This window comes from Cetorhinus maximus, chromosome 17, assembly GCF_964194155.1.
Source record: "Cetorhinus maximus chromosome 17, sCetMax3.hap1.1, whole genome shotgun sequence".
Classification (NCBI taxonomy): domain Eukaryota; kingdom Metazoa; phylum Chordata; class Chondrichthyes; order Lamniformes; family Cetorhinidae; genus Cetorhinus; species Cetorhinus maximus.
In genome coordinates, this window is record NC_135895.1 from 64545788 (window position 1) to 64573022 (window position 27235).

At 42.9% G+C, this 27235-nt stretch overlaps 1 protein-coding gene and 1 long non-coding RNA gene across 2 annotated transcripts in view; one reads left to right on the plus strand and one right to left on the minus strand.

Annotated features, from left to right (window-relative positions):
* Window positions 1–27235, minus strand: part of pde4dip (phosphodiesterase 4D interacting protein) — a 545686-nt gene that overhangs the window by 291227 nt on the left and 227224 nt on the right. The gene's annotated exons all lie outside the window — the stretch shown is intronic.
* Window positions 11739–26440, plus strand: LOC144692461 (uncharacterized). The gene is made up of 3 exons (XR_013579323.1): window positions 11739–11942; window positions 24950–25405; window positions 25436–26440. It is a non-coding gene; the product is annotated as an uncharacterized LOC144692461 (long non-coding RNA).

Here is a 27235-nt window from a genome sequence, read left to right on the forward strand (position 1 = left end):
TCACTTCACCTTCTAAAACTTCAGCCACATTTACATATTTAACATTTCAAACCAGCTTCTTTTGATAAGACAAAGCTTCCAGACCAGCTGTCTCCAATTCAATTAACTCCCACACCACAGACACACACAGAGAAACTATCCAAACCCCTATTTTTATTAAAAAATCACAATAATATTATGAGACTTATTATACTTTGATGACACAATAGCAGTGTGTTTTCCTGCTGACATGGGTGAACAATCCAGTGCAGGGGAATTATTCCAGCAGGCTGTCCTTACAATGATATGCAGATATATTACAATGAGGTTCCCAACGTCTGATGGCAGGAAACACAGCCTACCAGTGATGGGCTGAGCAGACGTTCATTAATTGGTTTCACGACGTCGTGAAACCGATTTTTGGCCGTCTCGTCATATTGTCCGCTCACACTGTGGAACACGCCCGATGCCAGTTGGCACAGATAATCCCACCCTTGGTATTTTTTGTTTAAACTTGTTTTTATTTGGAATTTAACAATTGGGCTGGAGCTTGTAGTGTAATATTAATGCCTTTCATAGTCATGTTTGAGAAGCAAGGAGTGCACGCAGACCAGCCCCTACAACACTTTGCTTCACTTCAAAAGCAATGCAACTTCTAACATTACAGTCCTGCTATGTGATACTGATCTCATCATCCAATCTAGCACTACCACATTACATATTAGCAAATTAGCAAATTCCAGAATTAGTTTCTGTGATAATTAGGGACAGTAGATGCAGTGGTCAGCATTTATTCTATCATTCTTTTCAACATAAATATATAACACTTACCGTTCCCACGTAAACAGATTTATTTCAGGATATTTTGGATGCTTTTTATATCAATAGGTTGAGGTCCAACATTGGCTTTATTAAATCATTAAACATTTTGTGGAGGCACAGCACACTTCTGAGTACATTGAGGTATCAGGTTAAATTTTACAATGCACACTCCTGCCAGACAGCTTTACATCAGTGCAGTGCAAATCGAGAATGGAGAACTGCATGGCCTGCATGATTTTATACTAAAAGTAATGGACAGAAGATCATGTAAATTAGGTTTTGTGAACTCCACACATGAATTCCAGGCATATGCTCCCCTGTGGGCTGAGAACTGGGCATGCTCTCTCTCTCTCTCTATATATATACATATATATATATATATACATATATAAAATATATATAAATATTTGGATTCACAAAGGTTTAAACTAGGACCACGTATGTCATTAAACTTACCACATGAAATCGCACAGCAGATCCAGGAGTAAAACTGTAGAAATACATATTTTCTTGCATTTCCACAAAGCCTCTTGTACCAAATGAGGTACAATAACAAGTTTCAACCTATTGCTTAAATGATACCTCAAAGAGGGTCTCTAATGTTTGCTCTCTGATACTTCTCCCATCATTATTCATGCGCAAGTCTTTGTAGTGTGTGCTGGAAAACTCCTCTCACTGGGGGCTAAGCTTTAACTCATCCTCATGATGCATTCAAACAATCGCACTCAGTAATGGACAGTAATTTGCTGATTATCCCCTCAGTAGTAAGAAAATAAGTTTGAAGTGGCAATGAATTTAAATGCACAACTGTTCCTGTGTAGTGCAGAAAATAAGTGCACTTCAAGTTCCAACCTAAATGTTTAACAGAACAATAGGAAGGTACTGAACACAACTGTTTAAAACTGTGTGGCAAAATACCAGCAATGCTGCAATGTAAATTTGTTAATTCTAAAGTTAAATGTCTTACTCTTACCCTGTATGTGTGTGAATTGACTGGACAAGTGTTTGGCGGCAGCCCATAGTGTAAGCAGCAAACAAAAAAACTGCACTAATCAAACATTAGAAATCTCCCTTTATGTAGCATTGTCACAATGAACTGAAACTTGCCATTGCATTTAACATGAGTCTGTTGTAGGGATGTCCAAAGTTAATACTGTAACCCTTAAAGGATTTGTTGCACTTTATGTTTGGCACTATAGAAAAAAGCACTGGCAGTACAATAGGTACCACAAGGGAGGCTGTTGGAGAGGATTAGGAAACTTGATTAAAAATTGGTTAGATGGGTCAGTAAATGAGAGGTAATAGATTTTGTTGAATAAAATATGTTAATTAATTATACTCTGAGTGGCAGACACATGGTGCCATGGAAGAGCACAGATTTTGATGTACAAACTTCCAGTAAAAGGGGAACAAAATTTGTCCTGATGGCCAACTTTGTGTGCGGCTGCATCAAGCTATGCATAGATGCTTGGTATGCAAACACCATATGTTACTATGTGTTGAGGTCTACTGTATCTTCCCCAGTGTTGCAAAGGATGGGTCTAGCCCCATTGCCATGTAATGCGCCATTCAGTTGGACTGTGCCATACCACCTGTCCTTCGTGGAAAGATTTATGCAGAAAAACACATTTGACCACAGGTCCATCAGGCAGTGATCCGCATGTGTTGTCCTTTGTGGGGAAAGGAAATGGTGGAATCTGTTGGATAGTGCGCTGAGTGGACTGTCAAAGTCAATTGGCAGAATGCTTCATCACCAGAATTTTCAAACAAGCACCAAGATTAGCTTGGTTGGTGGCGAGAAAGGCTCTCCCCATCAGATCCTTCCTGCATGCCTGGAATTTCAACCCCTTTGCACATTGCCCTAGAGGAGCTGCAGTGGGGAAGAGATCATTGTTCACCTCCTTCTGAAATGTACCTTAGCAATGCAGGTTTGAAAAAAGACACAGCTTTTTTTGTCGATGTTCATCCTGAGCAGCTCCTTGGTGCAGGACTCTGTGTTCTATGGGCTGTTCGCAGGGATGCACACAGAGATAAAAATCAATTGTTATTGGAGGTCTGTAAACTTGGTGAAAGATGCTTTTGGTCTGACTGAAGCTTGTTGGTTTCCCAGTGCAAAGAGCTGCCCACAATTGATTGTCACAGACTGGCACATTCTAAGGTCCAGGGCTACATGCTGAGGGATGTACTAAAGCTTGGGGCAGCTGCCACAAAGGGTCAATGGGGAAAGGTCACTGTCTAAGGCCTTACAGCTGTAGTACACTGAGGGATTGATAAATACGTAAAACCCCTCGGGCTGTATGTTTGATATGGAATGAATATTGTAAATATAAGCTGGAATTGTATGTGTAGTCAGGCACCTCAGAATGCCACATATGTTGAAAGAAACTGATTTCGTTTGCATTTTTTGCAAAGTCAACTTTGAACTATCATGTAATGTACTTCATTCACATCTGTCATTGGGAAAATGCTAGAGTCCATTATTAAGGAACAAATAGCAGGACATTTAGAAAAGCTTAACGCAATCAAACAGAATCAACATGGTTTTAAGAAAGGGAAATTATGTTTGACAAATTTGCTAGAGTGCTTTGAGGATATAACAAGCAGAGTTGTTCAAGGGGAACCGGTAGATGTCATGTATTTGGATTTCCAGAAGGCCTTTGAAAAGGTGTCACATAAAAGGTTATTGCGCAAGATAAGAGCTCACGGTACTGGGGGTAACGTATTAGCATGGATTGAGGGTTGGTGAACACACAGAAGACAGAGTCGGGATTAATGGGTCTTTTTCAGCTTGGAAAGTTGTAACTAGTGGAGTTCCATAAGGATCAGTCCTAGGGCCTCAATTATTTACTATCTATATTAATGACTTGGAGGAGGGGGCAGAGTGTAATGTATCCAAATTTGTTGATGATACAAAAATAGGTGGGAGGGCATGTTGTGATGAGGACATAGGAATCTGCAAGGGGATATAGACAGGTTGAGTGAGTGGGCAAAAACTTGACAGATGGAGTTTAATCTAGGAAAGTGTGAAGTCACACACTTTGGTATCAAATCAAAAGGCAGACTATTATTTAAATGGAGAGAGACTCCAAAAAAATGCAGCACAGAGGGATCTGGGTGTTCTTGTGCATGAAACACAAAATGTTAGCATGCAGGTGCAGCAAGTAATTAAGAAGGCAAATTAAAATTTGGCCTGTATTGCTAGGGGGTTGGAGTTTAAAAATAGGGAAGTCTTGTACAACTGTACAGGGTGTTGGCGAGGTTGCACCTAGAGCACTGTGTACAGTTTCAATCCCCATATTTAAGAAAGGATATAGTGGCATTGGAGGCAGTTCAAAAGAGATTCACTAGGCTGATTCCTGGGATGAAGGTGTTGACTTATCAAGAACGGCTAAACAGGTTAGGCCTTTATTCATTAGAGTTTAGAAGAATGAGGGGTGATCTTATTGAAATGTACAAGATTCTGAGGGGGCTTGACAGAGCAGATGTTGAGAAGATGTTTGCACTAGTTGGGGAATCTCAAACTAGGGGACATAGTTACAGAATAAGGGGGCACGCATTAAAAGTGAGATGCAAAGGAATTTCTTCTCTCAGAGGGTAGTGAATGTCTGGAATTCTCTACCTCAGAGAGTTGTGGAGGCTAGATCACTGAAAGTATTTAAAGAGCAGGTAGATAGATTTTTGAGATATCGGGGAGTTGAGAGCTATGAGGAGCTGGCATGAAAGAAGAGTTGAAGCCTGGGACAGATCAGCCATGATCTTATTGAATGACAGGGCAGGCTTGAGGGGCTGAATAGCCTACTCCTGCTCCTATTTCTTATGTCCTTATGGTTTTTTTCCCTCGATCCTCAGTGAGTTGAAATCGGGACTAATTTCACCAAAATCCTGGAACTTCCTTCCTAACAGCACTGTGGGTACCAGATGGACTGCAGCGGTTCAAGGTGGCGGTTCACAAGAGCAATTGGGGACGGGCAATAAATGCTGGTCTAGCCAGCGATGCTCACAACCCATGAAAGAACAAATAAAAAAAAACTGCCCAGTTTAACACCTTTCCCAGGATCTTAGGAATGTAGACTCTCTTACCCCATTCTATTTTCTATTCCTCCTATAATATAGAGAAAGAACACTCAGAATGTGAATTGTGAGTCATTCCCATACCTTTGATCGATTTTCTGTGGACTGTGCAGGACTTTAAGGCATGATGTAACCTAAACATGGAACTGTCAGTTAATCAAATTTTGTTCTTCTTACAAGGCTCTTTTGATCTTGGCTGGCTAATCATCAATGTTGTCATAATCATCTAGTTTCATGGTGCACATTAATATTTAGAGGTAATTTTTAGTTTTGTGAAGATAAAATTTTCAAGGGTAAAGTAATTAAAATGCTGGACTTTAGAAATTGCCAGAACACCTCACATGATGGCAGTTCAAAGGGTTCCATGTGTACTTATGAAGTCAGGGTTGGGAGGGTGAAAGACATAAAAATGGCAGATGGCCTTCATTTAGTGGGGGAACTGCAGATGATAAGTCTGCAGGGAATTGCCCTGACTTCATTAGAAATTTAAATTAGTCCTGCAGACCTGAGGATCAAAGAATGTGATTTTGAAGCTAAAAGTTAATTAATCTGAAAATTTATCAGACATCTCAACTAACCTCTGTTGCCATAATGATAAGTAATTCAGGGTGGAGGCTTGGTTGGAATTCTGGGAAGTTGTCTGTGGGATTTTGTTCAGAAGATCTTTGGGGCTGGAACTGAAAGCACTCAAGTTGGTGGGTGTAAGTCCTGAGTTCAGCAGGCAGAGAAAGAAAGAGTCTGCTAAAAGCTGTAGACCAGGAGCTGTGAGAAATCTAGGCTACTTCTGAAGTGGAGGCACCAAACAAGAGTGCAATGCAGCCCATGCTTGAGATAAAAAGTTCATAGTCGTGCGGTTTTGAAGGAATGTTGTAGGATTGCTTAGCCATAAGCTAAGAAAATTGAAACTTCATACCTTAGAGAATAGCTGGAACACTAAAAAGAAATGGAAGTGAATTCCTGAGAGCTGTGGCACTTTGGTTTGGTCCCAGGAAGTGTAGGAACCTTCAAGACCTTAATAAGTAGCCAAACACTTCTGGGAAAAGTCATAAGGAAAAATGTGAGGTTCAGTTGAGAATTTAATTCTAAAGTATGTGTAATTATGTTTTATTATGCTTTTTGATGTAAAGTTTAAGTATTTGCCTAAGACAGTGGCCTAAATTTTTGGGTCATCGGGCAAGTGCGACTGGCGGGACCAGAAGCTGATGTGAAATCTGCTCCCACCTGTGATTGGCCCCCTACAGCAATTATGCGCTGGCTGGCCAGTTAACTGGCAGCAACTGAGTGAGGCTCAGCGCTGCCAGGGTGGTGGGAAGAGGGCAGGCGACGGAATGATTACAGCTGCGGGCGGGGGGTTTAAAAGGAGCTCCCTGAAGGCTGCTATGCATGGAGGAACTGTGTCAGAGAGCTGTTATAGTCTTTAAAGGGATACTATGCAGGAAAGTATGGCTGGGACACTGGTAATGTCCTCTGGACCTGGAATCCATGCCAAACAAAATGGCTAAAGCCAGTTGGCTCCCCGCTTTTTGGATGACTGCCTGCGGGTTCTGTTGGAAGCTGTGAATGACCGTCAGGAGATATTGCTGCTGTGAGACAAAAAGAGGAGGCCTCCACACTTAATGAGAAGGCATGGATGGAGGTGGTATCTATGGTCAGTGGATGTGATGTAGTCTGAAGAACCTAGATGCAGTATAGGAAGAGGATCAATGACTTTCAGTGCCCTGCCAGGGTGGGTAACTGTGGAGAGATATGTTTGTGTGTGCCTGCACTTTTTAGGGCTCTTGGGTGTAAAGACCCAAGCTTAATTGGGCACATCGTCCTGTGGCCTTAAAGACTGCATGTGAATAGACAGGATGCAGGCATGTATGGAAGGGTGAAGTCCCGCAATGTGATGGGCAGGTAAACCTGCGACTTTGTCGGGGAGGATGGAATGTTCTGGCATGTAGACAGGGGATTCATGAAAGCGCTATTGTCCTTACAGAGGAAAGGGAGTCACAATGCCCATGAGCGAGGACTAACGGGTGATGGTGTCTCTAATCCAGCGTTGCTAATTCAGGTGGAGGAGCAAATCCTGGCAATGGCATGTAAGCGTGGAGTGAGGTCCAGTGGTCGCAAAGAGGCAGAGGTTTGAGAGGAGGGTAAGAGTCCAGTGAATGAGGAAGAGATTGTGGGAGGTTATGAGAGATGTAGCACAGCATTGTAAGACTGACAGGTGAAATGCACTAATCCCTTATGCTCATCCATTCATATGTCTTTGCTTGGCTAAATCTCAAATATAAGAAGCTATCAGAATTGTAAATGCTGATGGAGACTTACATATGTTTTTCCTCCCTCAGATGGAACATCCTCCAGACTGCAGAATGACCCAGAAGACCCTCCCTTGACATCAGAGTATGATCTACAGCCAGGTGCACCCGCGTTACATCCTCTCTACACCATGCACCAGTGCAGATACAAGCACATTGGTGGGAATGAGTTTTCCAGAACAGATGGTAGTGCACACAGGGAAGTCACAGTCGTCTGAGGAGCTGGTGGAAGCAGAGAGTCGCCAGGGCACTGACAATTGGAGGATTGCTGGAGACCAGGATGATGATGAGCCCGAGGCATATGATGAACCTGTGGAGTCATCTACAAGGCGGCAAACGCAGGATGTCCAGTGGGATGCACGTGAATACCTGGCAGAGATTCCTGAGGGTCTGCGTGCTATGGTCTCTGTATTGGAGGAGTCCATGCGGAGTGTGAGCACTGCATTAACCCACAGCTCTGAACGAACAACATCCTCCATTGAGAGAGTGGTGACTCTCATGGTGCAGCAGCTTCAGCAGCTCAATCAGGAGTTTCTGGGGTTGTGTTCAGACCTATGAGCCCACACACTGAAAGTGACCTCAGCAGGTCACTGCCAATGTCAGAGATGGATGAGGCACCTAGTAGACTTTGCTAGCTGCTCATCCATCTATGGTAAGCAGAGAGGTTCAAACTAACCTCATGTTGGCGGATGACCTGCAGCTCCATGAATCTGGGGACTCCTCTCTGGGTGCTTCTGATGATGACAGCAGCTCCTCCACCCCTCTGCCAGTGACCATCGCATCTAAGGAAATCGCGATGACTGAGGAGTGCCCAGCCATGGTGCTGGACTCTCCCAAGCAGTCAGGGCCCACACAGGCCCCGGCAACCAGAGGATGGCTGCCAAATTCATCAATGCCGATGGGACATCAGAGTCAGCAGCACCAGCGAGCAGGAAGCACCAAGACATAGCACTCAAAAGTGGAAATTTAAGTCACTATGATCACAGAACGGGTTTCACGGGTGATTCATTTCGAATTGTCACTTGTGTAATGTTGTATGCATATGTCACAAAACACTAGTAAAATGTGACATCATGTTGAATGGCCTTATTGTGCTTTATGTCATTAGGGAGGAGGCCTGTAACTCTGTATAAGACATCGCTAGGGCTGCAAAGTGTATTTCATAGGGAGAGGCAGAAGAAGGTGGTGTGGGAGGGCCTCATCAGCTCCGAACAGTAAAGTGACAATCTATCTGCGAACATTTGGAGTCCTGACTTTGGAGTCCTACTGGAAACTCCTCCGAATCAGGGCCTCCCTGGCACCCATAAGCATCCTCATTTCTGGATCTTGTTCATCACCCTGGGGCTGATCAGGCTCCTCCTCAGATTTCGCACTGGATTCATCCTCAGCGGCTTTTGGAAGAATGTTGCTGTCTTCACCCTCTATCTGCTCCCCGCTGAGAGAGCCAGACTGTGAAGGGCATAGCAGACTACCACTATAAGGCAAACGTGTTCCAAAGGATATTGCAGAGATCCTCCTGAGCGGTCTAGACAGCGAAACCTCATTTTCAGGAGCCCTATTGCCTTCTCAATGATGGCCCTTATGGAGGCATGCCTCCAGTTGTACCTCTCCTCCGCTGACATCCTTGGTTGTGTGAGCAGTGTCATCAGTCACATTTTGAGCGGATATTCATTGATCCCCAGCAGCCAGCCATCCTGCTGTGCCGGGGCTATGAGAGCCTTGACACCTGGGAATGACGTAAAATGTACGCATCATGGCAGCTTCCAGGATACCAGGCGGAAACCTGCAAGATCTCACGCTGGTGATCATACACTATCTGAATGTTCAGTGAGCTGTACCCCTTTCTATTCACAAAGGTCCCTGCCCCCCACCCCACTGCCAGGTGCCTCGATGGGCACGTGTGAGCAACCAATGGCTCCCTGAATCCTTGGAAATCCTGCTATTGCTGAAAAACTTCTGGCTTACTCTGCCTGACTGGCCTCATCTGTCTTGTACTGAATGAAGGTGTTTACCCTTCAGAACAGTGCATCTGTCACCAATTTGATGCAGCTGTGTGCTGCGGATTACAATACTCCACAAAGATCTTCCATAGATCCCTGGAACGAACCTGAGACATAAAAGTTTAGGGCAACTGTGACCTTCAGAGTCACTGGCACTGGGTGCCCGCTTACACAGTTTGAGGCTATACCTCGGGTCCAATAATGTGACAAATAGAGATGACTGTTTCTCTGGACAGGCGAAGCCTTCTTCGGCACTGTACCTCTGACATGTCAAGACAGCTGGATCACAGCCTGCATACTCTTCCAGTTGGCTTTTGGCATCTTCTCCTGACCCTTCACCCTTGCAACGCCTACTGGCCTTCGGCCCCTTCTGACTGAGCCTCTCGATCCTGAGGTCAGACTCTGTTACGGTGTCTGCGGGTGGCCTCCTCTCCCTTCTTACTCTCTCCTCATTTGAGGAGGTCGCTCCATCAGAGTACACAATCCCCATGTCAAACCTTATGCCTGCCAAGGTGTGAACTAAAGTATGAAGGGGCCAGTCTGCAGAAAGCCTCTGCAAAGATTTAAATCTAAAGTTATGTAAATGAACAAAATGATTCAAAAAATGAACTATAATGCACAGACTCACAACTCAATTTAATACTCTTGCCTCCTCACCTCTCCATTCCTTCTGGGCGTCATATCCCACTCTGTATCTGGAATGAATGAAAAAAACCTGCCTGCCCGATTGGCCCATGCACCAAGTGTAAAAGTGCACAAGCCTCTCAAAATCGGGATCGATTGCACTTTTAATGGCCTTAATTGGTCCTTTAATTGCGGGCGGGTGCGCCTCTGATATTTGTGTGTGCCCGTCAACCAAAAGATTGCAAGTCAGCATGATAATGTTGGGAAGCCCTCCCGATGTCATCACGCACCATTTTGCACTGCATCATGACTGCCCACACAGCAAACATAAAATGCTGGCCAGTGTTTATTTAGTAGTGTTTGCTTTACCTGTTTCTTGTATAGTAAAATTCATTTGTTTTAAACAATGGAATCTTGTAGTGTAATTTCTTTCAGCTGAGCACTGGACATTCGAATTTCTCTTCAAATGCTAATAGTCTCCACAGGGGATTGTAGCAATGTCAATCATCATAAGCAGAAGTAAACACTGGTTAGCTGTCACAATTGTTTAAGTAGAAGCAAAAGATCTGTCTGCAGAACAAAAGTTGATGGTAGTAAAATGCTGGTGCTTGGCAAAGTCAGTAGCACCCGAAACACACAGAACTGGGCCTGCGCTTCAGCAAGGTCAATGGCCACTAAACAATTGGAGCTGGTTCCAGATCCCAGATAGCCATGTAAAACTAGTCTTGGAACTCAACAAAGGTAGTGTCAGAAGTGGATATAATTGGAGAACCTGATGTGGACTTCTGCTATTCAAGCTGGGGTGTCACTTAATTACTGCTTCTGGAAATATTAGATCGTCTCTCATAAAATTTTAATTACACTGCACAATGGGCCTTTGATTTCTTTCTGGGTTTCTTCATATTATCCATATTTCAAATGAGATGGTAAACTATTGTCTGCCCACTCAAGGAGACGTAAAAGATCTCATGGCACTATTTGAAGAACAGAAGAGAGCTCTTCCAATGTCCATGCCAACATTTATCCCTCATTCCCCACTTTGTCCTGCATCAACTGATCTCATCTGGGGTGTGGTGGGAGTGCTGTAATTAACCTTGGCACAGCTGGGGTCAGAAGACAAGATAAAAAAAATATTTCCACTAATAAAAACAGAAAATGCTGGAAATAACTAGGCAGCATCTGTGGAGAGAGAAACAGAGTTAACGTTTCAGGTTGATGACCTGTCATCAGATTTCCATCCTGATTGTGAAGCAGAATCTTTTACTCGAAGTTTGTATTTATATAGAAAATCGAACAATGTTCAACTATGATGAACTCTGTGGTCAAATATCCCACTGACACTCACTGCCAAGGTTCACATGTAATAAATGGCTACTTGGGGTGAAAGAAGAGGTCAGCTGGCATCTGTAGATGTGTACACGAGTTATCACATTGAGAAAGAGAAATTACAATGTTTACAGGAAAAGGGGAAAGGCGAATTTCAGCATCTGACTGAAGAAATTTATGTAAATTTAATACTTCAGTGAGCAGAAATAAGACTCCTGATCTTTGCAAAGTAACAGTGTTTAAAGAGCTCTGTGGTAGAGCTTTTTGATGGAAATAAAGCAATGCAGAGCATCATGTTTTAATCAAGCAAATCAAAATTATTGTAGTTAAACAGTACAGCACATTGCAGCTTGCTTTACCATCTGTCACACAAGGTTGGGCCAATGCATTGGAAAAGTCAATAATTACCTCTAGTTGGTCAATAAATACAAAGAACTGATGGAAATCTATCAATAATTTAGCCCATGTGTTTAGATTAGAAAATACAATCCATTTAAAATTGCTCTGAAAGGGGGTAACAGTCATACGCTCCCCCTGAAATATTTAGTTAGCTAGGAAAAATACAAGCTCACAAATCTTTTCTTCTCAGAATGGTAAATGTGAGGCAGTAGTTACAAAGGGGTGAATTTTACAGGGGTGCATATTGTTTGCCATTCTGGTAGAAATTCAGTCTTGAGCCGACTGAGTTTAAAAAAGGTTTCCCCGCAGTGATCATACACTGCGGGCGGCCTTAACAAGTAGTGCCAGAACTCAATAGTGGCTGCTGCTGGGACTAAAGCAGCTCTGAGAAGGAAGATCATGGATGCTGGGCTTACAGGTGAGTCAAGGGTTTTTGGTCAGGGAGGGATCGGGGCCCTAGGGAGAGGGTGGGGGGTTGGGTTCTGGAGGCCGGGGGGGAGGCACAATGGGGAGTACCACCTTGGGGGTGGGGGTTCCTCCGATGGGCACAGGGCTTTCCTTCCTAAAGGAAGTACCCCCATTCCTTCCAACCTTTTAGCCCGAGGTCGGGAAAGAGCGGGCTGGCCTCCTTTGTTCCACCTTTCCCAGCTGGCCATTAATTGGCCTGTTAAGGGCCTCAATAAGTCAAAGGGTGGGCAGACTGGCTGATGCCTTACCTGCCCACTGTATTATTATGATCTTAACAAAGTGACATCGGAAAAAAGAGGATCTATTCACCTTTATTGCAGGTAAGGTTGCAATGTGCTAGCACTAACTTACAGCAAGCCACAGAGAAGGCCTATACAACAACACTTATATTTAGTTATAGGACCCGGTGTGGTGGGAGGGGGGTGCGGAATGAGAGCAGTAAGAGTAGCAATCCAATTCCCTTTGAATACCTCAATCAAACCTGCCTCCACACCCTGGGATACCCCATTTCCCCAAGTAATGCCCTAGCCCTGCAGCCTCTTTCCTTGCCTGAGGCCACTTCTCACCATTCCCCAAGCAAGACATAGCCCTGTAGCAGTTGAAAAGCCAACCCCGCATTACGACTAGTCTCGTAACTAGAAATCTGCCCGTGAGCCTCTCTAAAACTGCGAAGCCTGGTGCTGATGACTGCGAGTGCTGCCTGAAGCAAGGTAGGCAAACAAACCTCGAAGTCCCGAGTGAAGTGCAGCTCACCAGGTGCCCGGAAGATCCAGCGTGGGGTGATGATTCCGGGACCAGGGCTTATAATGATACGCAGATGTATTAAAATGAAGTTCCTGAAGTGTGGGCAATGAGGCCTGCCATTGATGGGCGGAGCAGATGATCGCAATCTGGTTTGACGACCTTGAGAAACCGATTTTTGACCTTCCCGCCGTATTGTTTGCTCACGCCCGCCATGACGTCCGACACCAACGGGCGTGGAAAATTCCACCTTTAGCATTTATATCTTGAATTTAGAATGTTTGGCAGAAGCTAAGGTGGTTCCCCAGGGCTTGTTAACTCAGAGACACATGCAAGATCTGGGATCAGACTCAGCAATGTAAATGTGCGCACTAAGCAAAATATACAGTATTTTTAAAAGTCCAAATTGAGATGTTAAAAACACCTCACCAACAAAAATTGATTTATATAGCACCTTTAACCCAGTAAAACATCTCAAGGCATTTTCCAGACATGTTATCAGGCAAAATTTGAAACCGAGCCACATAAGGAGATATTAACAGAGGTGACCAAATACTTGGTCAAAGAGGTAGTGTTAGGGGGTGTTTTAAAGGAGGAGAAAGAGGTAGAGATGTGGGTGGGGGGGGGGGTGAGGTGTGGGTTTAAGGCAGGTATTCCAGAGCTTAGCTTAGGGCCTTGGCTGCTGAAGGCACGTGATTAAAATTGGCGATGCATAAGGTGGCAGAATTGGAGGAACAGAGTTCTCAGAGGGTTGTAAGGCTGGATGAGGTTACAGAGAGGTGATTTCCTTTGAGGAATTTGAACACAAGGGTGAGAACTTTAAGTTCCAACCATCATTGGACTAGGAGTCAATGTAGGTCAATTAGCATGGGGCTGAATGTTGAACAGAACGTATTGTGAGTTGGGATATGGACAGCAGATTTTTGGAAGAACTGACGTTTATGCAGTATGGCAAGGAAAACATTGGAATAGTGGTATCTGGAGGCAAATACTTAGATGAGCTTTTCAGCAGCAAATGGCTGAAGCAGGTGCAGAGATGAGCGATGTTACAGAGACGGAAGTCAGTGGTCTTAGTGATAGAGAAGATATGCAATCAGGAGTTCAGCTCACTTCACATAGAACGTTAACGTTGTGAATAGTCTGGTTTGCAAAACATAGCTAAAGGGGCTGTGCTGTGAAGTGTTAGCTCAGCGAGAACCAGGCCCACAAGCGTTTTATTCTTGCTTAGCATTCTGAACTTAAGTTTTTAAGTTAAATAGCTCTCTTTAAATATCAGCAGTTTTGACATCTGGAAATGTTATAAAGCAATGTAAAGGAAGATGGGTTTTTGGCAGGAATCTGGGAGCCCAGTGTTCTCAGACCAAGAATGCTGGAAAGCCAATATAATCGCAGACAAATGTGGCCCAGCTAGTTCTGAGCTTTCTGCTGTGGTTAACCACCGAAAAAGATTTAGACTGCAGCAGTTAAGTTTAGCTTAGAGCACACAGATAAATCACTGGATCAGCAAGTTTTTTTCCTTTAGCTGTTTGGTGCTGCTCTAGACTCATATTTAACACAACGTTATAATCAGTTTGCTCACAAAGACTAAAAATGATCAGGAATAGAGTACACTGACCACATACACAAACATAAATACAAAAGCGTTGGGCAGGCAAAGCCAACTGGTCCATTTGGTCTGTTCCATGTCATTATGATGGCTTATGCACCAAAATACAGACACTCCCTAGCCACCCAGTCATGCAATTTTCTTGGAAAGATGAAAAAACAGATAAAAGCCCAGACCAATGAGGATGTCAATGAAATGTAAAGTTAAAAAAGCCAATATTCTACAGAGTAGGAGAAATGACATTAAACAGGCAAATATTAAAAGCACCTTATTACAGTAATCTTAAAAGATCTGAAGAAATATATATATATGCATCAGATTTTGGGTGATATATTGGTATATGGTAAAGATTATTTAACTATATTAATATTGATTATAAGCTGCAAATAGAAAATTTCCTCAAGAGCAGTGTGCTTATAATATATAGGTACTAATTTTCTGCTAATGGATGCAAAGGGGAACAGTACACCAACGAAAGCTATGTGTTTAAAACTTCACATTAATTAATCAGAAATAGCCTCTCTAGCAAGAACCATCAGCTAAGTGACAAATACCAAAGTGCCACAAAAGCCCTAGACCAGCAGCACTTTCAAAAATATATGTGAAATATATATATATTGCCTAAATTCAGTTTCTCCTTAGCTAGGCTGATAAAATTAGAAATAAAGTGCTGCACTCCTGGTGATGAAGAGCAATGAGTATGAGTTTTATTCAATGATTTTTTTACTTTCAAATCAAATTCATCTCATAAAGTTCCTAGCCTTTGAACAATCACACTTGGCAAACTATTTCAATAATTAACCACCCTCTGTAACTATTTAGAATACACTAGAGATATAAATACATGCCCATTCCTTTGCTGCTTGCCATTCCTTCTCAGCAACATCAGTGTTTGGCTCTCTCAGTATACTTTCCAGCTATACTGGCAGAACATCAGCTAAAATATTGTATACAGGATTTTGCTTTTAAAGTTGTCTCAGGAAAAACTGAAGAGCTTATATTTTCTGTTCTTATGACATTTCATGCAGAAATAAAAGGCTAGTTCTAAAAGTTGGCCTCCTTAGGAAACTTTTCCATTGGGGGAATTGGAGTATGCAAATTGTCAGCCTTCTTGTTAATGGTAAAAAATTCAGCAAGTTATAGGCACAGTTGCATGCTGGGGGCAGTAACCTTTAGCCTGAGACTCCTTAGTCAGAATTGACTGATTTGGAAACCTGTTTGCTTAATGCAATATCTCCAAAGATAAACTACACCAAGTTTTGATTGGATACAGATTACATAGTGCAAAATCTGAATTAAGGTCCATCCTGACTCTGGAGCAGTGGAACTCTTGGTTTGTACCAATGCCATGGTTGTCGCGCTAGTAAAAAAAAACATGGAGTTTATTCCTCCTGTGAGAAACCTCTAGAAGCATTTTCTAATTTCAAGCATCCAATTTCACAAAAGTTGATGTTGAAGTCAGAGTTTGTTTTATTCACAAAGCTAACCAATTACTAACACTATAATTGAGTAGTTAGACATTTTCACAGGATTCAAATTTGAATTATGGTGTAACTGTGGGATTCCAGTACTCAATCAATAAAGTTGAACTTTTTTTTCCTGGCAATATGGCAAAAATGACATTTATATGGTATATTTATATATATATATATATATATATATATGTGACACATCAGTATAATCTCAATTTTACCCTCAACTGTCGTCAGCGTTGGGAAATGGAAAACTGTGACTAAATTTGTGAGAGTAGGACATGGTATATGAGCAACTCAACATGCATGAAGGACCATTTGCTATTTAAACCTGGAATGTTACTATATATTTTCCTTCTGTGTTGTCCCCTCTTTTGCTTCCCTAGGCTACCTCAGGTAAGAAAGCTACAGGAGCTAGACTTGTTGGCGGTAGTATTTTTAAAACTTGTGGGAGCTTGTGCGTAAATTGGCTACCACGTTTCATACATTAGAACAGGTATTACACTTCAACAAGTACTTCACTGGCTGTAAAATGCTTTGAGAAGTCTGCTGGTCATGAAATACACTATACACTGTATGCAAATTGTTCTTTTCTTTATGGGAGTTACCAAAGCTGTGAATAATAGAGGTCATAATTATTTTCATGCCTCAATATTCCATGATGTTTGCATGCAACAAATAGATGCCAACCTTGCAGTCAGATAACTTGTTCAAGTAAATAAGCTACATAAGATTGATTATGTATTGACCTGAGTACATCACAATAGCCTACAGTCATTTTCTGGATATTACATGTCAACTGTGTATAGATCAAATGGAAAGTTGATGTATGCCAATTTACTTAAGCTCCAATATGTCTATGTGAAGGTTCTCTTTCGCCAAAGGGAGGTGGGGGGGGGGGGGGGGGGGGGGCGGGGGGAAGAGGTTGCGCTGAGGGAATCAGGAAAATTTGGAATATTGGCTGGATTGTTTCAGGAGAGAAATTGGCAAATTATTCAAGTTGGGGGAGGGTTAGAAAGGACTGTAATTTTTTTCACATTACTCAAGGATGCCTGTAGGCAAATCTATGAACTGATGTTTAGAAATTTGGAAATAATAGAATTCGGAAAATAAATTTTGTGAGGGAATCATTTTTGGCAGACGTTATGTTTTAAATGAATAAACCTGAAAGACCACCTGCCAACAGTGTATGTGATCTTTATGTACAAATCATTTTCATAATCTATCCCATCCTTGTTGTCTTAGCTTTTGTCAATCTATCCCTGGCACCTCTGACATTCTTTTATCTTTTACTAAGGATTTAGATTTTCTTCTTAATCCATTTCTACTGCCTTCAGGCTTTCAACCATCATTCACATGTTTTGTACTGCTTCTAAATCCATGCTCCCAATTTTCTTTTCCTATCCACTTCAGTTTTCATTTCCATTTAGTTTGGGCAATTTAGAATCTGTCTTGTGTCCCACTAATGTATATATTTTTTAAATAAAATATCTGCAGCAGTCACCAGGTTTTTTTTAGTGATTGCTTTCTGCCTGTTTTCCATTCTGCCCTATTAAGGCTTTTCTTCTCCCAATAGAGGTGGATTAAAATTGGACTATAGCTCAGTTGCCACAATGTGTAATCATGTGACTAATTCTATCTTTTATTAAGTAAAATATTTGAATTATTACTTGAAATATTTGTATGTTAAACATGAGCGTCTTTAATGGGCACATTTGTCAGAGCTGCCTCTGTGGGAGCTCATGGGCATGGTTGACAAATCTACTCACATGGCTGTAAGCCACAGCTCTAGGTACTCTAATCAGTACCAGACTTACAGCAAATTCTAACTTATTTTAGTAATAGACATAATATTACTAAATAGGCATTTTATTGTGACTATTACAGCTTATTTTAGTAATTGATACTAGAAATGCTGTTGCATCACCAGTAAACTAAATAGCCATTTAAAAGCATAACAGGTCCTTGCATTTATATAGTGCCTTTAGTAGAATAAAACATCCCAAGGCACTTTATAAGCTTGTCAAACAAAAACTGACATACAAGGAGATATTGGGCCAAATCTTCCAGTCTCCAGATCATCAGAGACTGGATGGATGACTGAAAATGTGCGTCGGGACCCTATGGAAATCCTGACTCTGAGTTAGAGTTGGAGACTTTGGACAGTCATGCGGTGCTTACCTGGGTAGTTACCCAGGAAATGTTAGACAGATTAAAACCTAGTTTAATACCTGGGTAACTACACAACTTCACCCCATAATAACCCCCTTGACCACCTCCCCACCTCTGAATTCCCCCCTTGGCCCTCCCAGCTACCCTACCCAACCGGATTGAACTGCTCTCCTGCCACGACTTATTCCCCATCCACCATCCGCTCCCCCACAACCCCGACCAAACCCGACTACCCTACAACCAGATGCGACTACCCCCCAACCCTGCTACCAAGCTGACCAGATCCAACAATCTCCCTGACCCAATTACTCCCCAAACACCGGCTAACCCCCCCCCACCGACCACCTCACTACTCCCCTCGACCAGATCTGCCTACCCCTTCAGCTGCCAAAGATCTCAGCTTTTGAATTCCCTCCCTAAATCTCTGCACCTATCTTTCTTCTTCTAAGATCCTCCTTAAAACTTACCTCTTCGACCAGCTTTTGGTCATCTAACCTTATGGCCTAGACCTTCCGAGCAGGGGCAATGATAGTTGAATTGCTGCTGCACCTGAAAATTCCCCTGACTCGACGCTGCTGCACATTCCTTCCAGGGTCTTCTGAGTCCAGCTTTCACAGAAATGTGCAGCACAGTGTCTCCCATGGAACTCCGCTGGATCACAGTAGAGTAGGGGAAGATAACACATGCCCCCTTTTAATGGTACTAGCTGCCGTATGGTAAATTTAAAGGTTCAGTCTTAATACTGGTGAATGGACAACCAAATGGGCGAGTGGATGAATGGGTGAGCGGGTTTTTGAGTGAGTATGATTGGGTAGATGGTAGGGTGGGTAGGTGGGTAAGGGTGGGTGGGCAAGTGGGTAGGTGGGTAAGTGTGAGTTGGTGGGTGGATGGGGTGATAGGTGGGCGAGGTGGGTAGGTGGGTGAGGTAGTAGTTTACTGAGGTGGGTGAGTGGGTAGTCAGGTCGGGGGGCAGTCAGGTCGTGTTGGGGGTTTAGGCGAGTTGGGTGAGGTCGGGTGATTGGGAGGGTAATTGGATTGGGAGGGTAGTTGGGTAGGGTTGGGGAGTAGTTGGATCAGGGTTAGTTGGGTCAGGTTGGGGGTGTAATTGGGTGGTTGGCATAGTAGTTGGGTCGGGGGGGCTGGTTGGGTTGGGGGGCTGTTTGGTCCGGGGGGCAGTCAGTTCCGTTCGAGGGGGGGTAGGTTTTAAGGAGGGTCTTAAAAGAGGAAAGAGTTGCAGAGATTTATGGAGGGAATTCCAGATCTGGGGTCCTTGGCAGCTGAAGGGGTAGTCGGGTCTGGTTGAAGGCATGGCTGCCAATCATGGGGTGATTAAAATGAGGGAAGCACAAGGAACCAGATTTGGCAGAGCGCAGAGATCTCAGGTGGCTGTAAGGCTGGCAGAAATCACAGAAGATAGTGAGGGGCGAAGTCATATAGGTGATTTGAAAACAAGGGGAATTTTAAAATGGAGGCATTGCTTAACTGGGAGCCAATGAAGGCCAGCGAATACAGGGGTGATGTGTGAGCAAGACTTGGTACCAGGCAGGACACAGACAGCAAAGCTTTGAATGAGCTTAAGTTTGCAGAGGGTTGAACCAAGGAGGCCAGCCAGGTGTGCATAGGAATGTTGACGAGAAGTAACAAAGGCATGGATGAGGGTTTCAGCAGTAGATGAACTGAGACAGGGACAGAGTCAGGTGATGTTACAAAGGTAGAAATCGGAAATATTAGCAATGGTACAGATATGTGGTAGGAATCCCTTCATAATGTTTTTTTTTTATTCATTCATAGGTTGTGTGTTGCTGGCTAGGCCAGCATTTGTTGTCCATCACTAGTTGCCCTTGAGAAGGTGGTGGTGAGCTGCCATCTTGAACTGCTGCAGTCCATGTGGTGTAGGTACACCCACAGTGCTGTTAGGGAGGGAATTCCAGGATTTTGACCCAGCGACAGTGAAGGAACGGCAATACATTTCCAAGTCAGGATGGTGAGTGGTTTGGAGGGGAACTTTCAGGTGGCGGTGTTCTCATGTGTCTGCTGCCCTTGTCCTTCTACATGGTAGCAGTCGTGAGTTTGGAAGATGCTGTCTAAGGAGCCTTGGTGAGTTCCTGCAGTGCATCTTGTAGATGGAACACACTGTTGGCACCGTGCGTCAGTGGCGGAGAGAGTGAATGTTTGTGGATGGGGTGCCAATCAAGTAGGCTGCTTTGTCCTGGATGGTGTTGAGATTCTTGAATGTTGTTGGCTTCCAACTAATTTTAATAGGAGGGAAGTATACCTCTAAATGAGGGCTGATTGAATTGTCTCAGCTGTCAGAGGAAGAGATTTGCATTTCTTTTCTCATGGCTGGATCTGTGCCACCCAGTAACAAAGGTCAGCAACTAAAGGCAACAAATTCCATTTCAAAGCCTTATGGACAGGCTGCTCTGCTGATAACCCACCACATTCCTTCAAGCATGTCACTGGAATTGAACTTTATGATGACGTCACAAGATGTCTGCTACTGCCTTCTCTAATTAATAGTTTTAAAGTATAAAATACAAAACAAAGAGCAACTTTGTAGTGCGAACAGCATCTTCTCATGCATGTTCCACATTTCTCCTTTAAAGAAGCACTGTCAACTTTTGGAACATCAAACTTAACACAATGTTATCAAAATGACAGAAAACACCATTGCAATATCAGGCATGTTATAGCACTGTTTATAGATTTCACCCTTGATGATGGAAGTATCAATAAGCTCTTCTAGGGTCTTCCCTCAAAAGTTTGTGACAGTTTCCTTCCAACTGTAAAGTTGAACTTCAACACATTCCTTACCGATTTAGAGTTTTATCTGTGGTTAAAACAAAACTTCACAGAGAATCATAAAATATGGTTTATATTATCACTTGTAAAGATGAACTTCAACTTTGAGTTACAGTATCAGCCAAACTCATGAGAATATAAATAGTATCTTATAATTTCCCATGAAGAATCCTCAATTTTGCTATAGTAGTTACTGGAAAGACCACCCGCCCACATTAAACATTCGTTTTTGTTTTTTTATCTTAAAGCTTTGAAATTACAAAAAAAATCTCTTTTAATCCTACAATGTGATCTCCAGGAATATCTTGCATGGATATTTAGTTTAACGGATATTTGGGAGGGAATCCTAAGACTTTTATTCAAATAAGCAGCTTTGGTGAGGTCAAATACTATGAGAGCAAAGGTTCAGTGGCTTATGAACATCAGCATCCCAAGAATAAATGAATGCCTTAATAGCACATTCAGCAGTTTTCATTATACAGCTCATCATCGCTGTTGATCTGAGGGGCGGGAATTTATTAGTAGGGTGAAACCTGTAATTTAGGGACATCTAAAGGGCTTGCACCAGGTGCCTTCTTTTTGTAAGTCCTCATTTCTAAAATGGTCAATGTATGTACAGTAAATCGGATGAGCCAAAGATTCCCGTATTGGCTGTGTCTCCTGCAGCATTCCTTCTCTTTTTTTGCTCTCACTTCAGATCATGCTCAATTCTGCAGCCTGCCTGTATTTTCAGTTGATTTCTCCATGTCTCCTGAGCCCCCATTCCCCATCGCTCCCTCCTTGCCTCATTCACCATCGGCAAACTTTGATATAATACTCTCTGTCTCTTTAAGTCATTAGTATAGAATGCAAATAGCTGAAGCCCCAGCAGTGATCCTTGCGGCTCCACTATTCACTGCCTGCAAACCTGAAAAAGCGTCATGTAAAATCGTGGGGCACTGCTGATCGCGGGCAGTGGTCGGCTTCCTGACTGCTCCTATCCACCCCTGCCGATCCTGCACGCCAAGGGCAAAATTCTGCCCTTAGATTCTGGAACTGTCCCATTAGATTGGAAGTTGGCAAATGTTACACTATTTTTCAAGAAAGGACGGAGAGAGAAAACAGTGAATGACAGGCCAGTTAGCCTGACATCATTAGAGAAAATGCTGGGATCTATTATTAAGGAAGTCTTAACAATGCATGTAGAAAAGCATACTATGATTAGAACAAGTCAACATGATTTTACTAAAGGGAAATTTCGTTTGACAAATTTATTTGAGTTTTTTGAGGATGTAACTAGTAGGGTAGATAAAGGGGAACCAGTAGATGTAATATACCTGGATTCCAAAAGGCATTCAATAAGATGCGACACAAAAAGTTAATAGGCAGGATAAGTGCTCATGGAGTTGGAAGCAATACTTTAGCATGGATAGAAAATTAAGAAATACTTGTAGGGGAACATTTTATCAACATCTACTAACAGATATATTAAAAGCCTAAAAGTACCACCGCACCTGTCTAAGAACAGTAAAAGGGACTCAGAGAGTGGGCATAAATGACGCTTTTTCAGGTTTGCAGGCAGTGAATAGTGGAGCCGCAAGGATCACTGCTGGGGCTTCAGCTATTTGCATTCTATACTAATGACTTAAGGAGACAGAGAGTATTGTATCAAAGTTTGCTGATGATACCTAGCTAGGTGGAAAGGTAAGCTGTGGGGAGGACACACAAATGCTGCAAAGGGATATAGGCAGATGAAGTGAGAGGGTAAAAAGATGGCAGATGGAGTATAATATAGGGAAGTGTGAAGTTATTCACTTTAGTTATAAGAATAGAAAAGCAGAATATTTTTTAAAAGGTGTGGATCTTATAAGTGTTGATGTTCAAAGAGACTTGGGTGTGCTGGTACAAGGAATGCAGAAAGTTAGCATGCAGGTGCAGCAAGCAGTTAGGAAGGCAAATGGCATGTTGGCCTTTATTGCAAGGAGGTTGGAGTACAAGAATAAAGAAGCATTGCTGCAACTGTACAGGGTTTTAGTGAGACCACATCTGGAGTACAGTCTGCAGTTGTGGTCTCAGCATTTAAGAAAGGATATACTTGCATTGGAAGTGGAACAGCAAGGTTCACTAGATTGGTTCCTGGAATGAGGGGTTGGCTGATGATGAGAGGCTAAGTAAATTGGGCTTATATTCTCTGGAGTTTAGAAGAACGAGAGGCAATCTCATTGATACCTACAAAATTATGTAGGGGCTTGTTAGGGTAGACACTGAGAGATTGTTTCCGCTGGCTGGGGAGTCTAAACTATAGGGGCACAGTCTCAGGCTAAGCGGCCAATCATTTAGGATTGTGTAGTAATTATGGTTTTATTTAATATGTAATGTACCTTTAAGAATAATATTTGTTTGGAAAGATCCACATGATCTGTAGTAACCAATAGGAGAGTAGCGTGGGCTACCTCAGCAGACAGTGTAGAGATAGACTTGGAGTTGAAGGCACACGTGTAGTTACTGCTGGGTATATTGTAAATAAACTTAATGTTTCCACTCAAGAAGTGTCTGCAGATAAAATCTATTACTAATAGTACAACTTGGCCACCCTACAACAAACTGGCAATGAGGATGGGATAGGATTGAACAGAAGAGTTAAAAAGAAATCGGCACTGTACCTCGCCCAGTAATTATAAGTAACAAGCTCCATTAGAATTGAAGAAGTTATCCTCTCTCAAAATGCAACAATTTGGGAGAATTGATCCTTTTGAACCAGCCACAGGCAATTGGTCTCAATACATAGAATACCTCACGTTCTTTTTTCAAGTGAATGAGATTACGAGAAGAGAAGAGGCAAGCAATCCTCTTGAGTACTTGTGGGAGCAAAACCTATGGTTTGATTTGAAGTTTGATGGCACCCAGTGCCCCAGATTCGAAGAATTTTGATGAATTGGTGGACCTTGTGAAGGGTCAAGTTCAACCAAAACCCTCAGTCACAATGCAGAGGTTCAGATTTAATTCGCAAAATTAAAGTCCCAGGTGAGACAATTGCATGCTATGTGGCAAATCTGAAGCAGCTAACAGAACATTGTGAGTTCAGTATGACTTTGAATGATGTGCTCAGAGATCGTTTAGTGTATGGTGTGAAAGAGAACATTATTCAGAAAAGATTATTGTTTGAAGTGAATCTGGATTTCAAGAAGTTGCTAAAGATAGCTCTGGCCATGGAAAGCACAGTAAGAGATTCACAAACAATACAGGGTGCACAAAATGTCCTCCACATCGGGCGGGAAACCGCAAGCAGCATACGAATACATTTTCATTCATAAGCCTTGCAATCAAATCGCAAACGTTGATGCACTTAGTCATTTGCCTTTACAAGAAAGGCAATTCCACAGGAACTTGTTTTACTGTTAAATTTCTCAGATTCCTCGTCAATATGTGCTCAATAGATCAGGGAATGGACAAGCCGGGACCCAGTCCTATCTCAAGTACATGAACAAGTGCTACATGGTTGGTCACAGGAGCCTGTATCTGATGAAATGAAAACATACTTCAACAGAAGACATGAAACAACCATCCAGGATGGCATCTTATTGTGAGGAGCACGTGTGATATTTCCTCCAAAGGGAAGGGAGCCTCTTTTAGTTGAACTACACAGTGCACATCCAGGAATTTCCTGAATGAAGACCATAGCACGCAGCTATCTATGGTGGCCAGGGATGGATAGCAAAATAGAGTATGGTAAAGCATTGTGTGCAATGTCAGCAACTGCAAAGGTTGCCAGTGACAGCTCCATTACACCCTTGGGAGTGGCCAGGTAGACCCTGGGTATGGTTACACATTGGCTATGTTGGACCATTCCTGGGAACAATGTCTCTGCTCATTGTCGATGCCTATTCAAAATGGTTGGACGTATATGAGGTGGAGTCACCAAAGTTAGTGCTACAATTGAGAAACTATGTCAGAGTTTTGCTATTCTCGGACTACCAGAAGTAGTCTTTTCCGATAACAGCACGACATTTACAAGTGCTGAGTTTCAACGGTTTATCATCCTCAACGGTATCACTCGTAAAAACCGCACTGTACCACCCTTCCTCAAACTGACTGGCCGAAAGGGTGGTTCAAACATTCAAGTCAAGTATGAAAAAGCTAACTGGTGATTCCTTGGCAACAAAGCTAGCACTCTTCTCATTACAGGACTACCCCTCACACAACAACAGGTGCCACACCTGCGAAGTTATTGTTGAAATGTTGCTGTATAAAATGCTAGTTAGTCCACAGATGGAGTACTGTGTGCAGTTCTGGTCGCCACACTATAGGAAGGATGTGATTGCACTGGAGAGGGTGCAGAGGAGATCCACCAGGATGTTACCTGAGCTGGAGCGTTTCTGCTATGAAGAGAGACTGAATAGGCTGGGGTTGTTTTCCTCAGAGCAGAGAAGGCTGAGGGGGGACCTTTGTATTGAGGCATACAAAATTATGAGAGGCATAGGATAGTAAACAGATAGGAAGTAACTTTTCCCCTTAGCAGAGGTGTCAGTGACCAGGGGGCATAGATTTAAGGTAAGGGGCACGAGGTTTAGAGGGAGTTTGAGGAAAAGTTTTTTCACCCAGAGGGTAGTTGGAATCTGGAACACACTGCCTGAATGGATGGTAGAGGCAGGAACCCTCACAACATTTAAGAAGTATTTAGATGAGCATTTGAAACACCGTAGCATAGAGGGCTACAGGCCAAGTGCTGGGAAATGGGATTAGAATAGATAGGTGCTTGATGGTTGGCCTGTTTCTGTGCTGTGTAACTCTATAACTCTAAATGCCATCTCGGGACGAGACTGAGCTTATTAATGCTGAATTTAGAGGGGAAGATGGAAAAGAGTTAGGGAAGCCAGGAAACTAGGCACGACTGGCATAGTCACAGCAGAAATTTACCATGGGAGAGCTGGTATACGTGAAGAACTTTGGGGAAGGATCAAAATGATTGCTGGGTGAAATAAGTGCTGTGACTGGACCTCTTTCTTATCACATGGAGGTGGAAGGCTGGATCATCTGTAAACATGTGGACCATTTAAGGAAGAGAGAGATAAATCATCAAGATATGGTTCCACCAGTGACCATGACCGGGTCTGTGTTTCCTGTTGAGGATACTCAACCCAGGACTGACATGTCCAATGTTCCTGTAAGAGTTGAGGATACAGAACTGCAAGCGCCCACCAAAACATCTGATGTTCAGGCAACTCAAAGATAAAGGAGGTTCCTGACAAAGAATTTGAAGTTGTGGAGCTGCGACGTTCCACACGCATCAGGAAACCACCTGAAAGACTGAACTTAAAAATTCCTTACTCAGTGTAAATATTATGTTGTCTTGAAAAATATGTACTTTTAAATTTAATATGTATAAGTGAGTTAAAGGGGGAGGAATGTAGTTATTATGGTTTTATTTAGTGTGTAGTGTACCTTTAAGAATAATACTTGTTAGGAAAGATCACAAGATATGTAGTAACCAATAGGAGAGTAGCGCGGGCTACCTCAGCAGACAGCGTAGAGATAGACTTGGGCCAGAATTTTACCTTCGGCATGTGGGTGTGCGCTCGACACGCCGGAATGGAATATGACGCGCGATGACGTTGGGTGTGCATCCACTCGCACGATATTTCGTTCAGCAGGCATGCGCCGGAGTTGGCTACGCGTCTGCCGATAATTGAAAGGCCTATTAAGGACTTAATTAACTTGAAATTTACGCTGCCCATCCAACATAACGGTTGCTGGGCAGGCGAAAAGGCCAAGCGGCCTTTACAATTTTTAGGAAACCTTACCCACGAGTGGAATGATGTTTCCTGAAGCTAATAATAATTAAGTAAAACCTTTATTTTGACATTAAAAACATGTCCCATCTCATGTGACATGTTTAATTCAATTTTTACTGTATTTATTAATTTTTTAAAGAAGCGCTTCAATCTCCCTGATGCACGGAGCTGCCTCAGGGAGATTGAAGCACCCTTTTGCGCGCATTCACAAACTGCGTGCTAGACCTGGCTCTCCCTCCTCTCCCTGCCCGCACAGGTGGCGCTCAGTGCAACCGCTTGCGATCCACGTAGGGCGGGCCTTAATTAGCCTGCCCACGTAAAATGGCGGTGCAGAGCCAATTGTGAGCGGCAGTCGGCTTCCCAACCACCCCCACCCGCTCCCGCCAAGCCCGCACGCCAACCTTAAAATTCTGGCCTTGGAGTTGAAAGCACATGTGTAGTTGCTGCTGAGTATATTGTAAATAAACTTAATGTTTCCACTCAAGAAGTGTCTGCAGATCAACTTTACTCCTAATAATGCAACTCGGTCACCCTACAACAGATTGAGATGAAAAGAAATTAATTCACTCAAAGGATTGTGAATCTTTGGAACTCTCTACCCCAGAGGGTTGTGGATGCTCCATCACTGAATACATTTAAGGCTCGGATAAACAGGTTTTTGGTCTCTCAGGGAATTAAG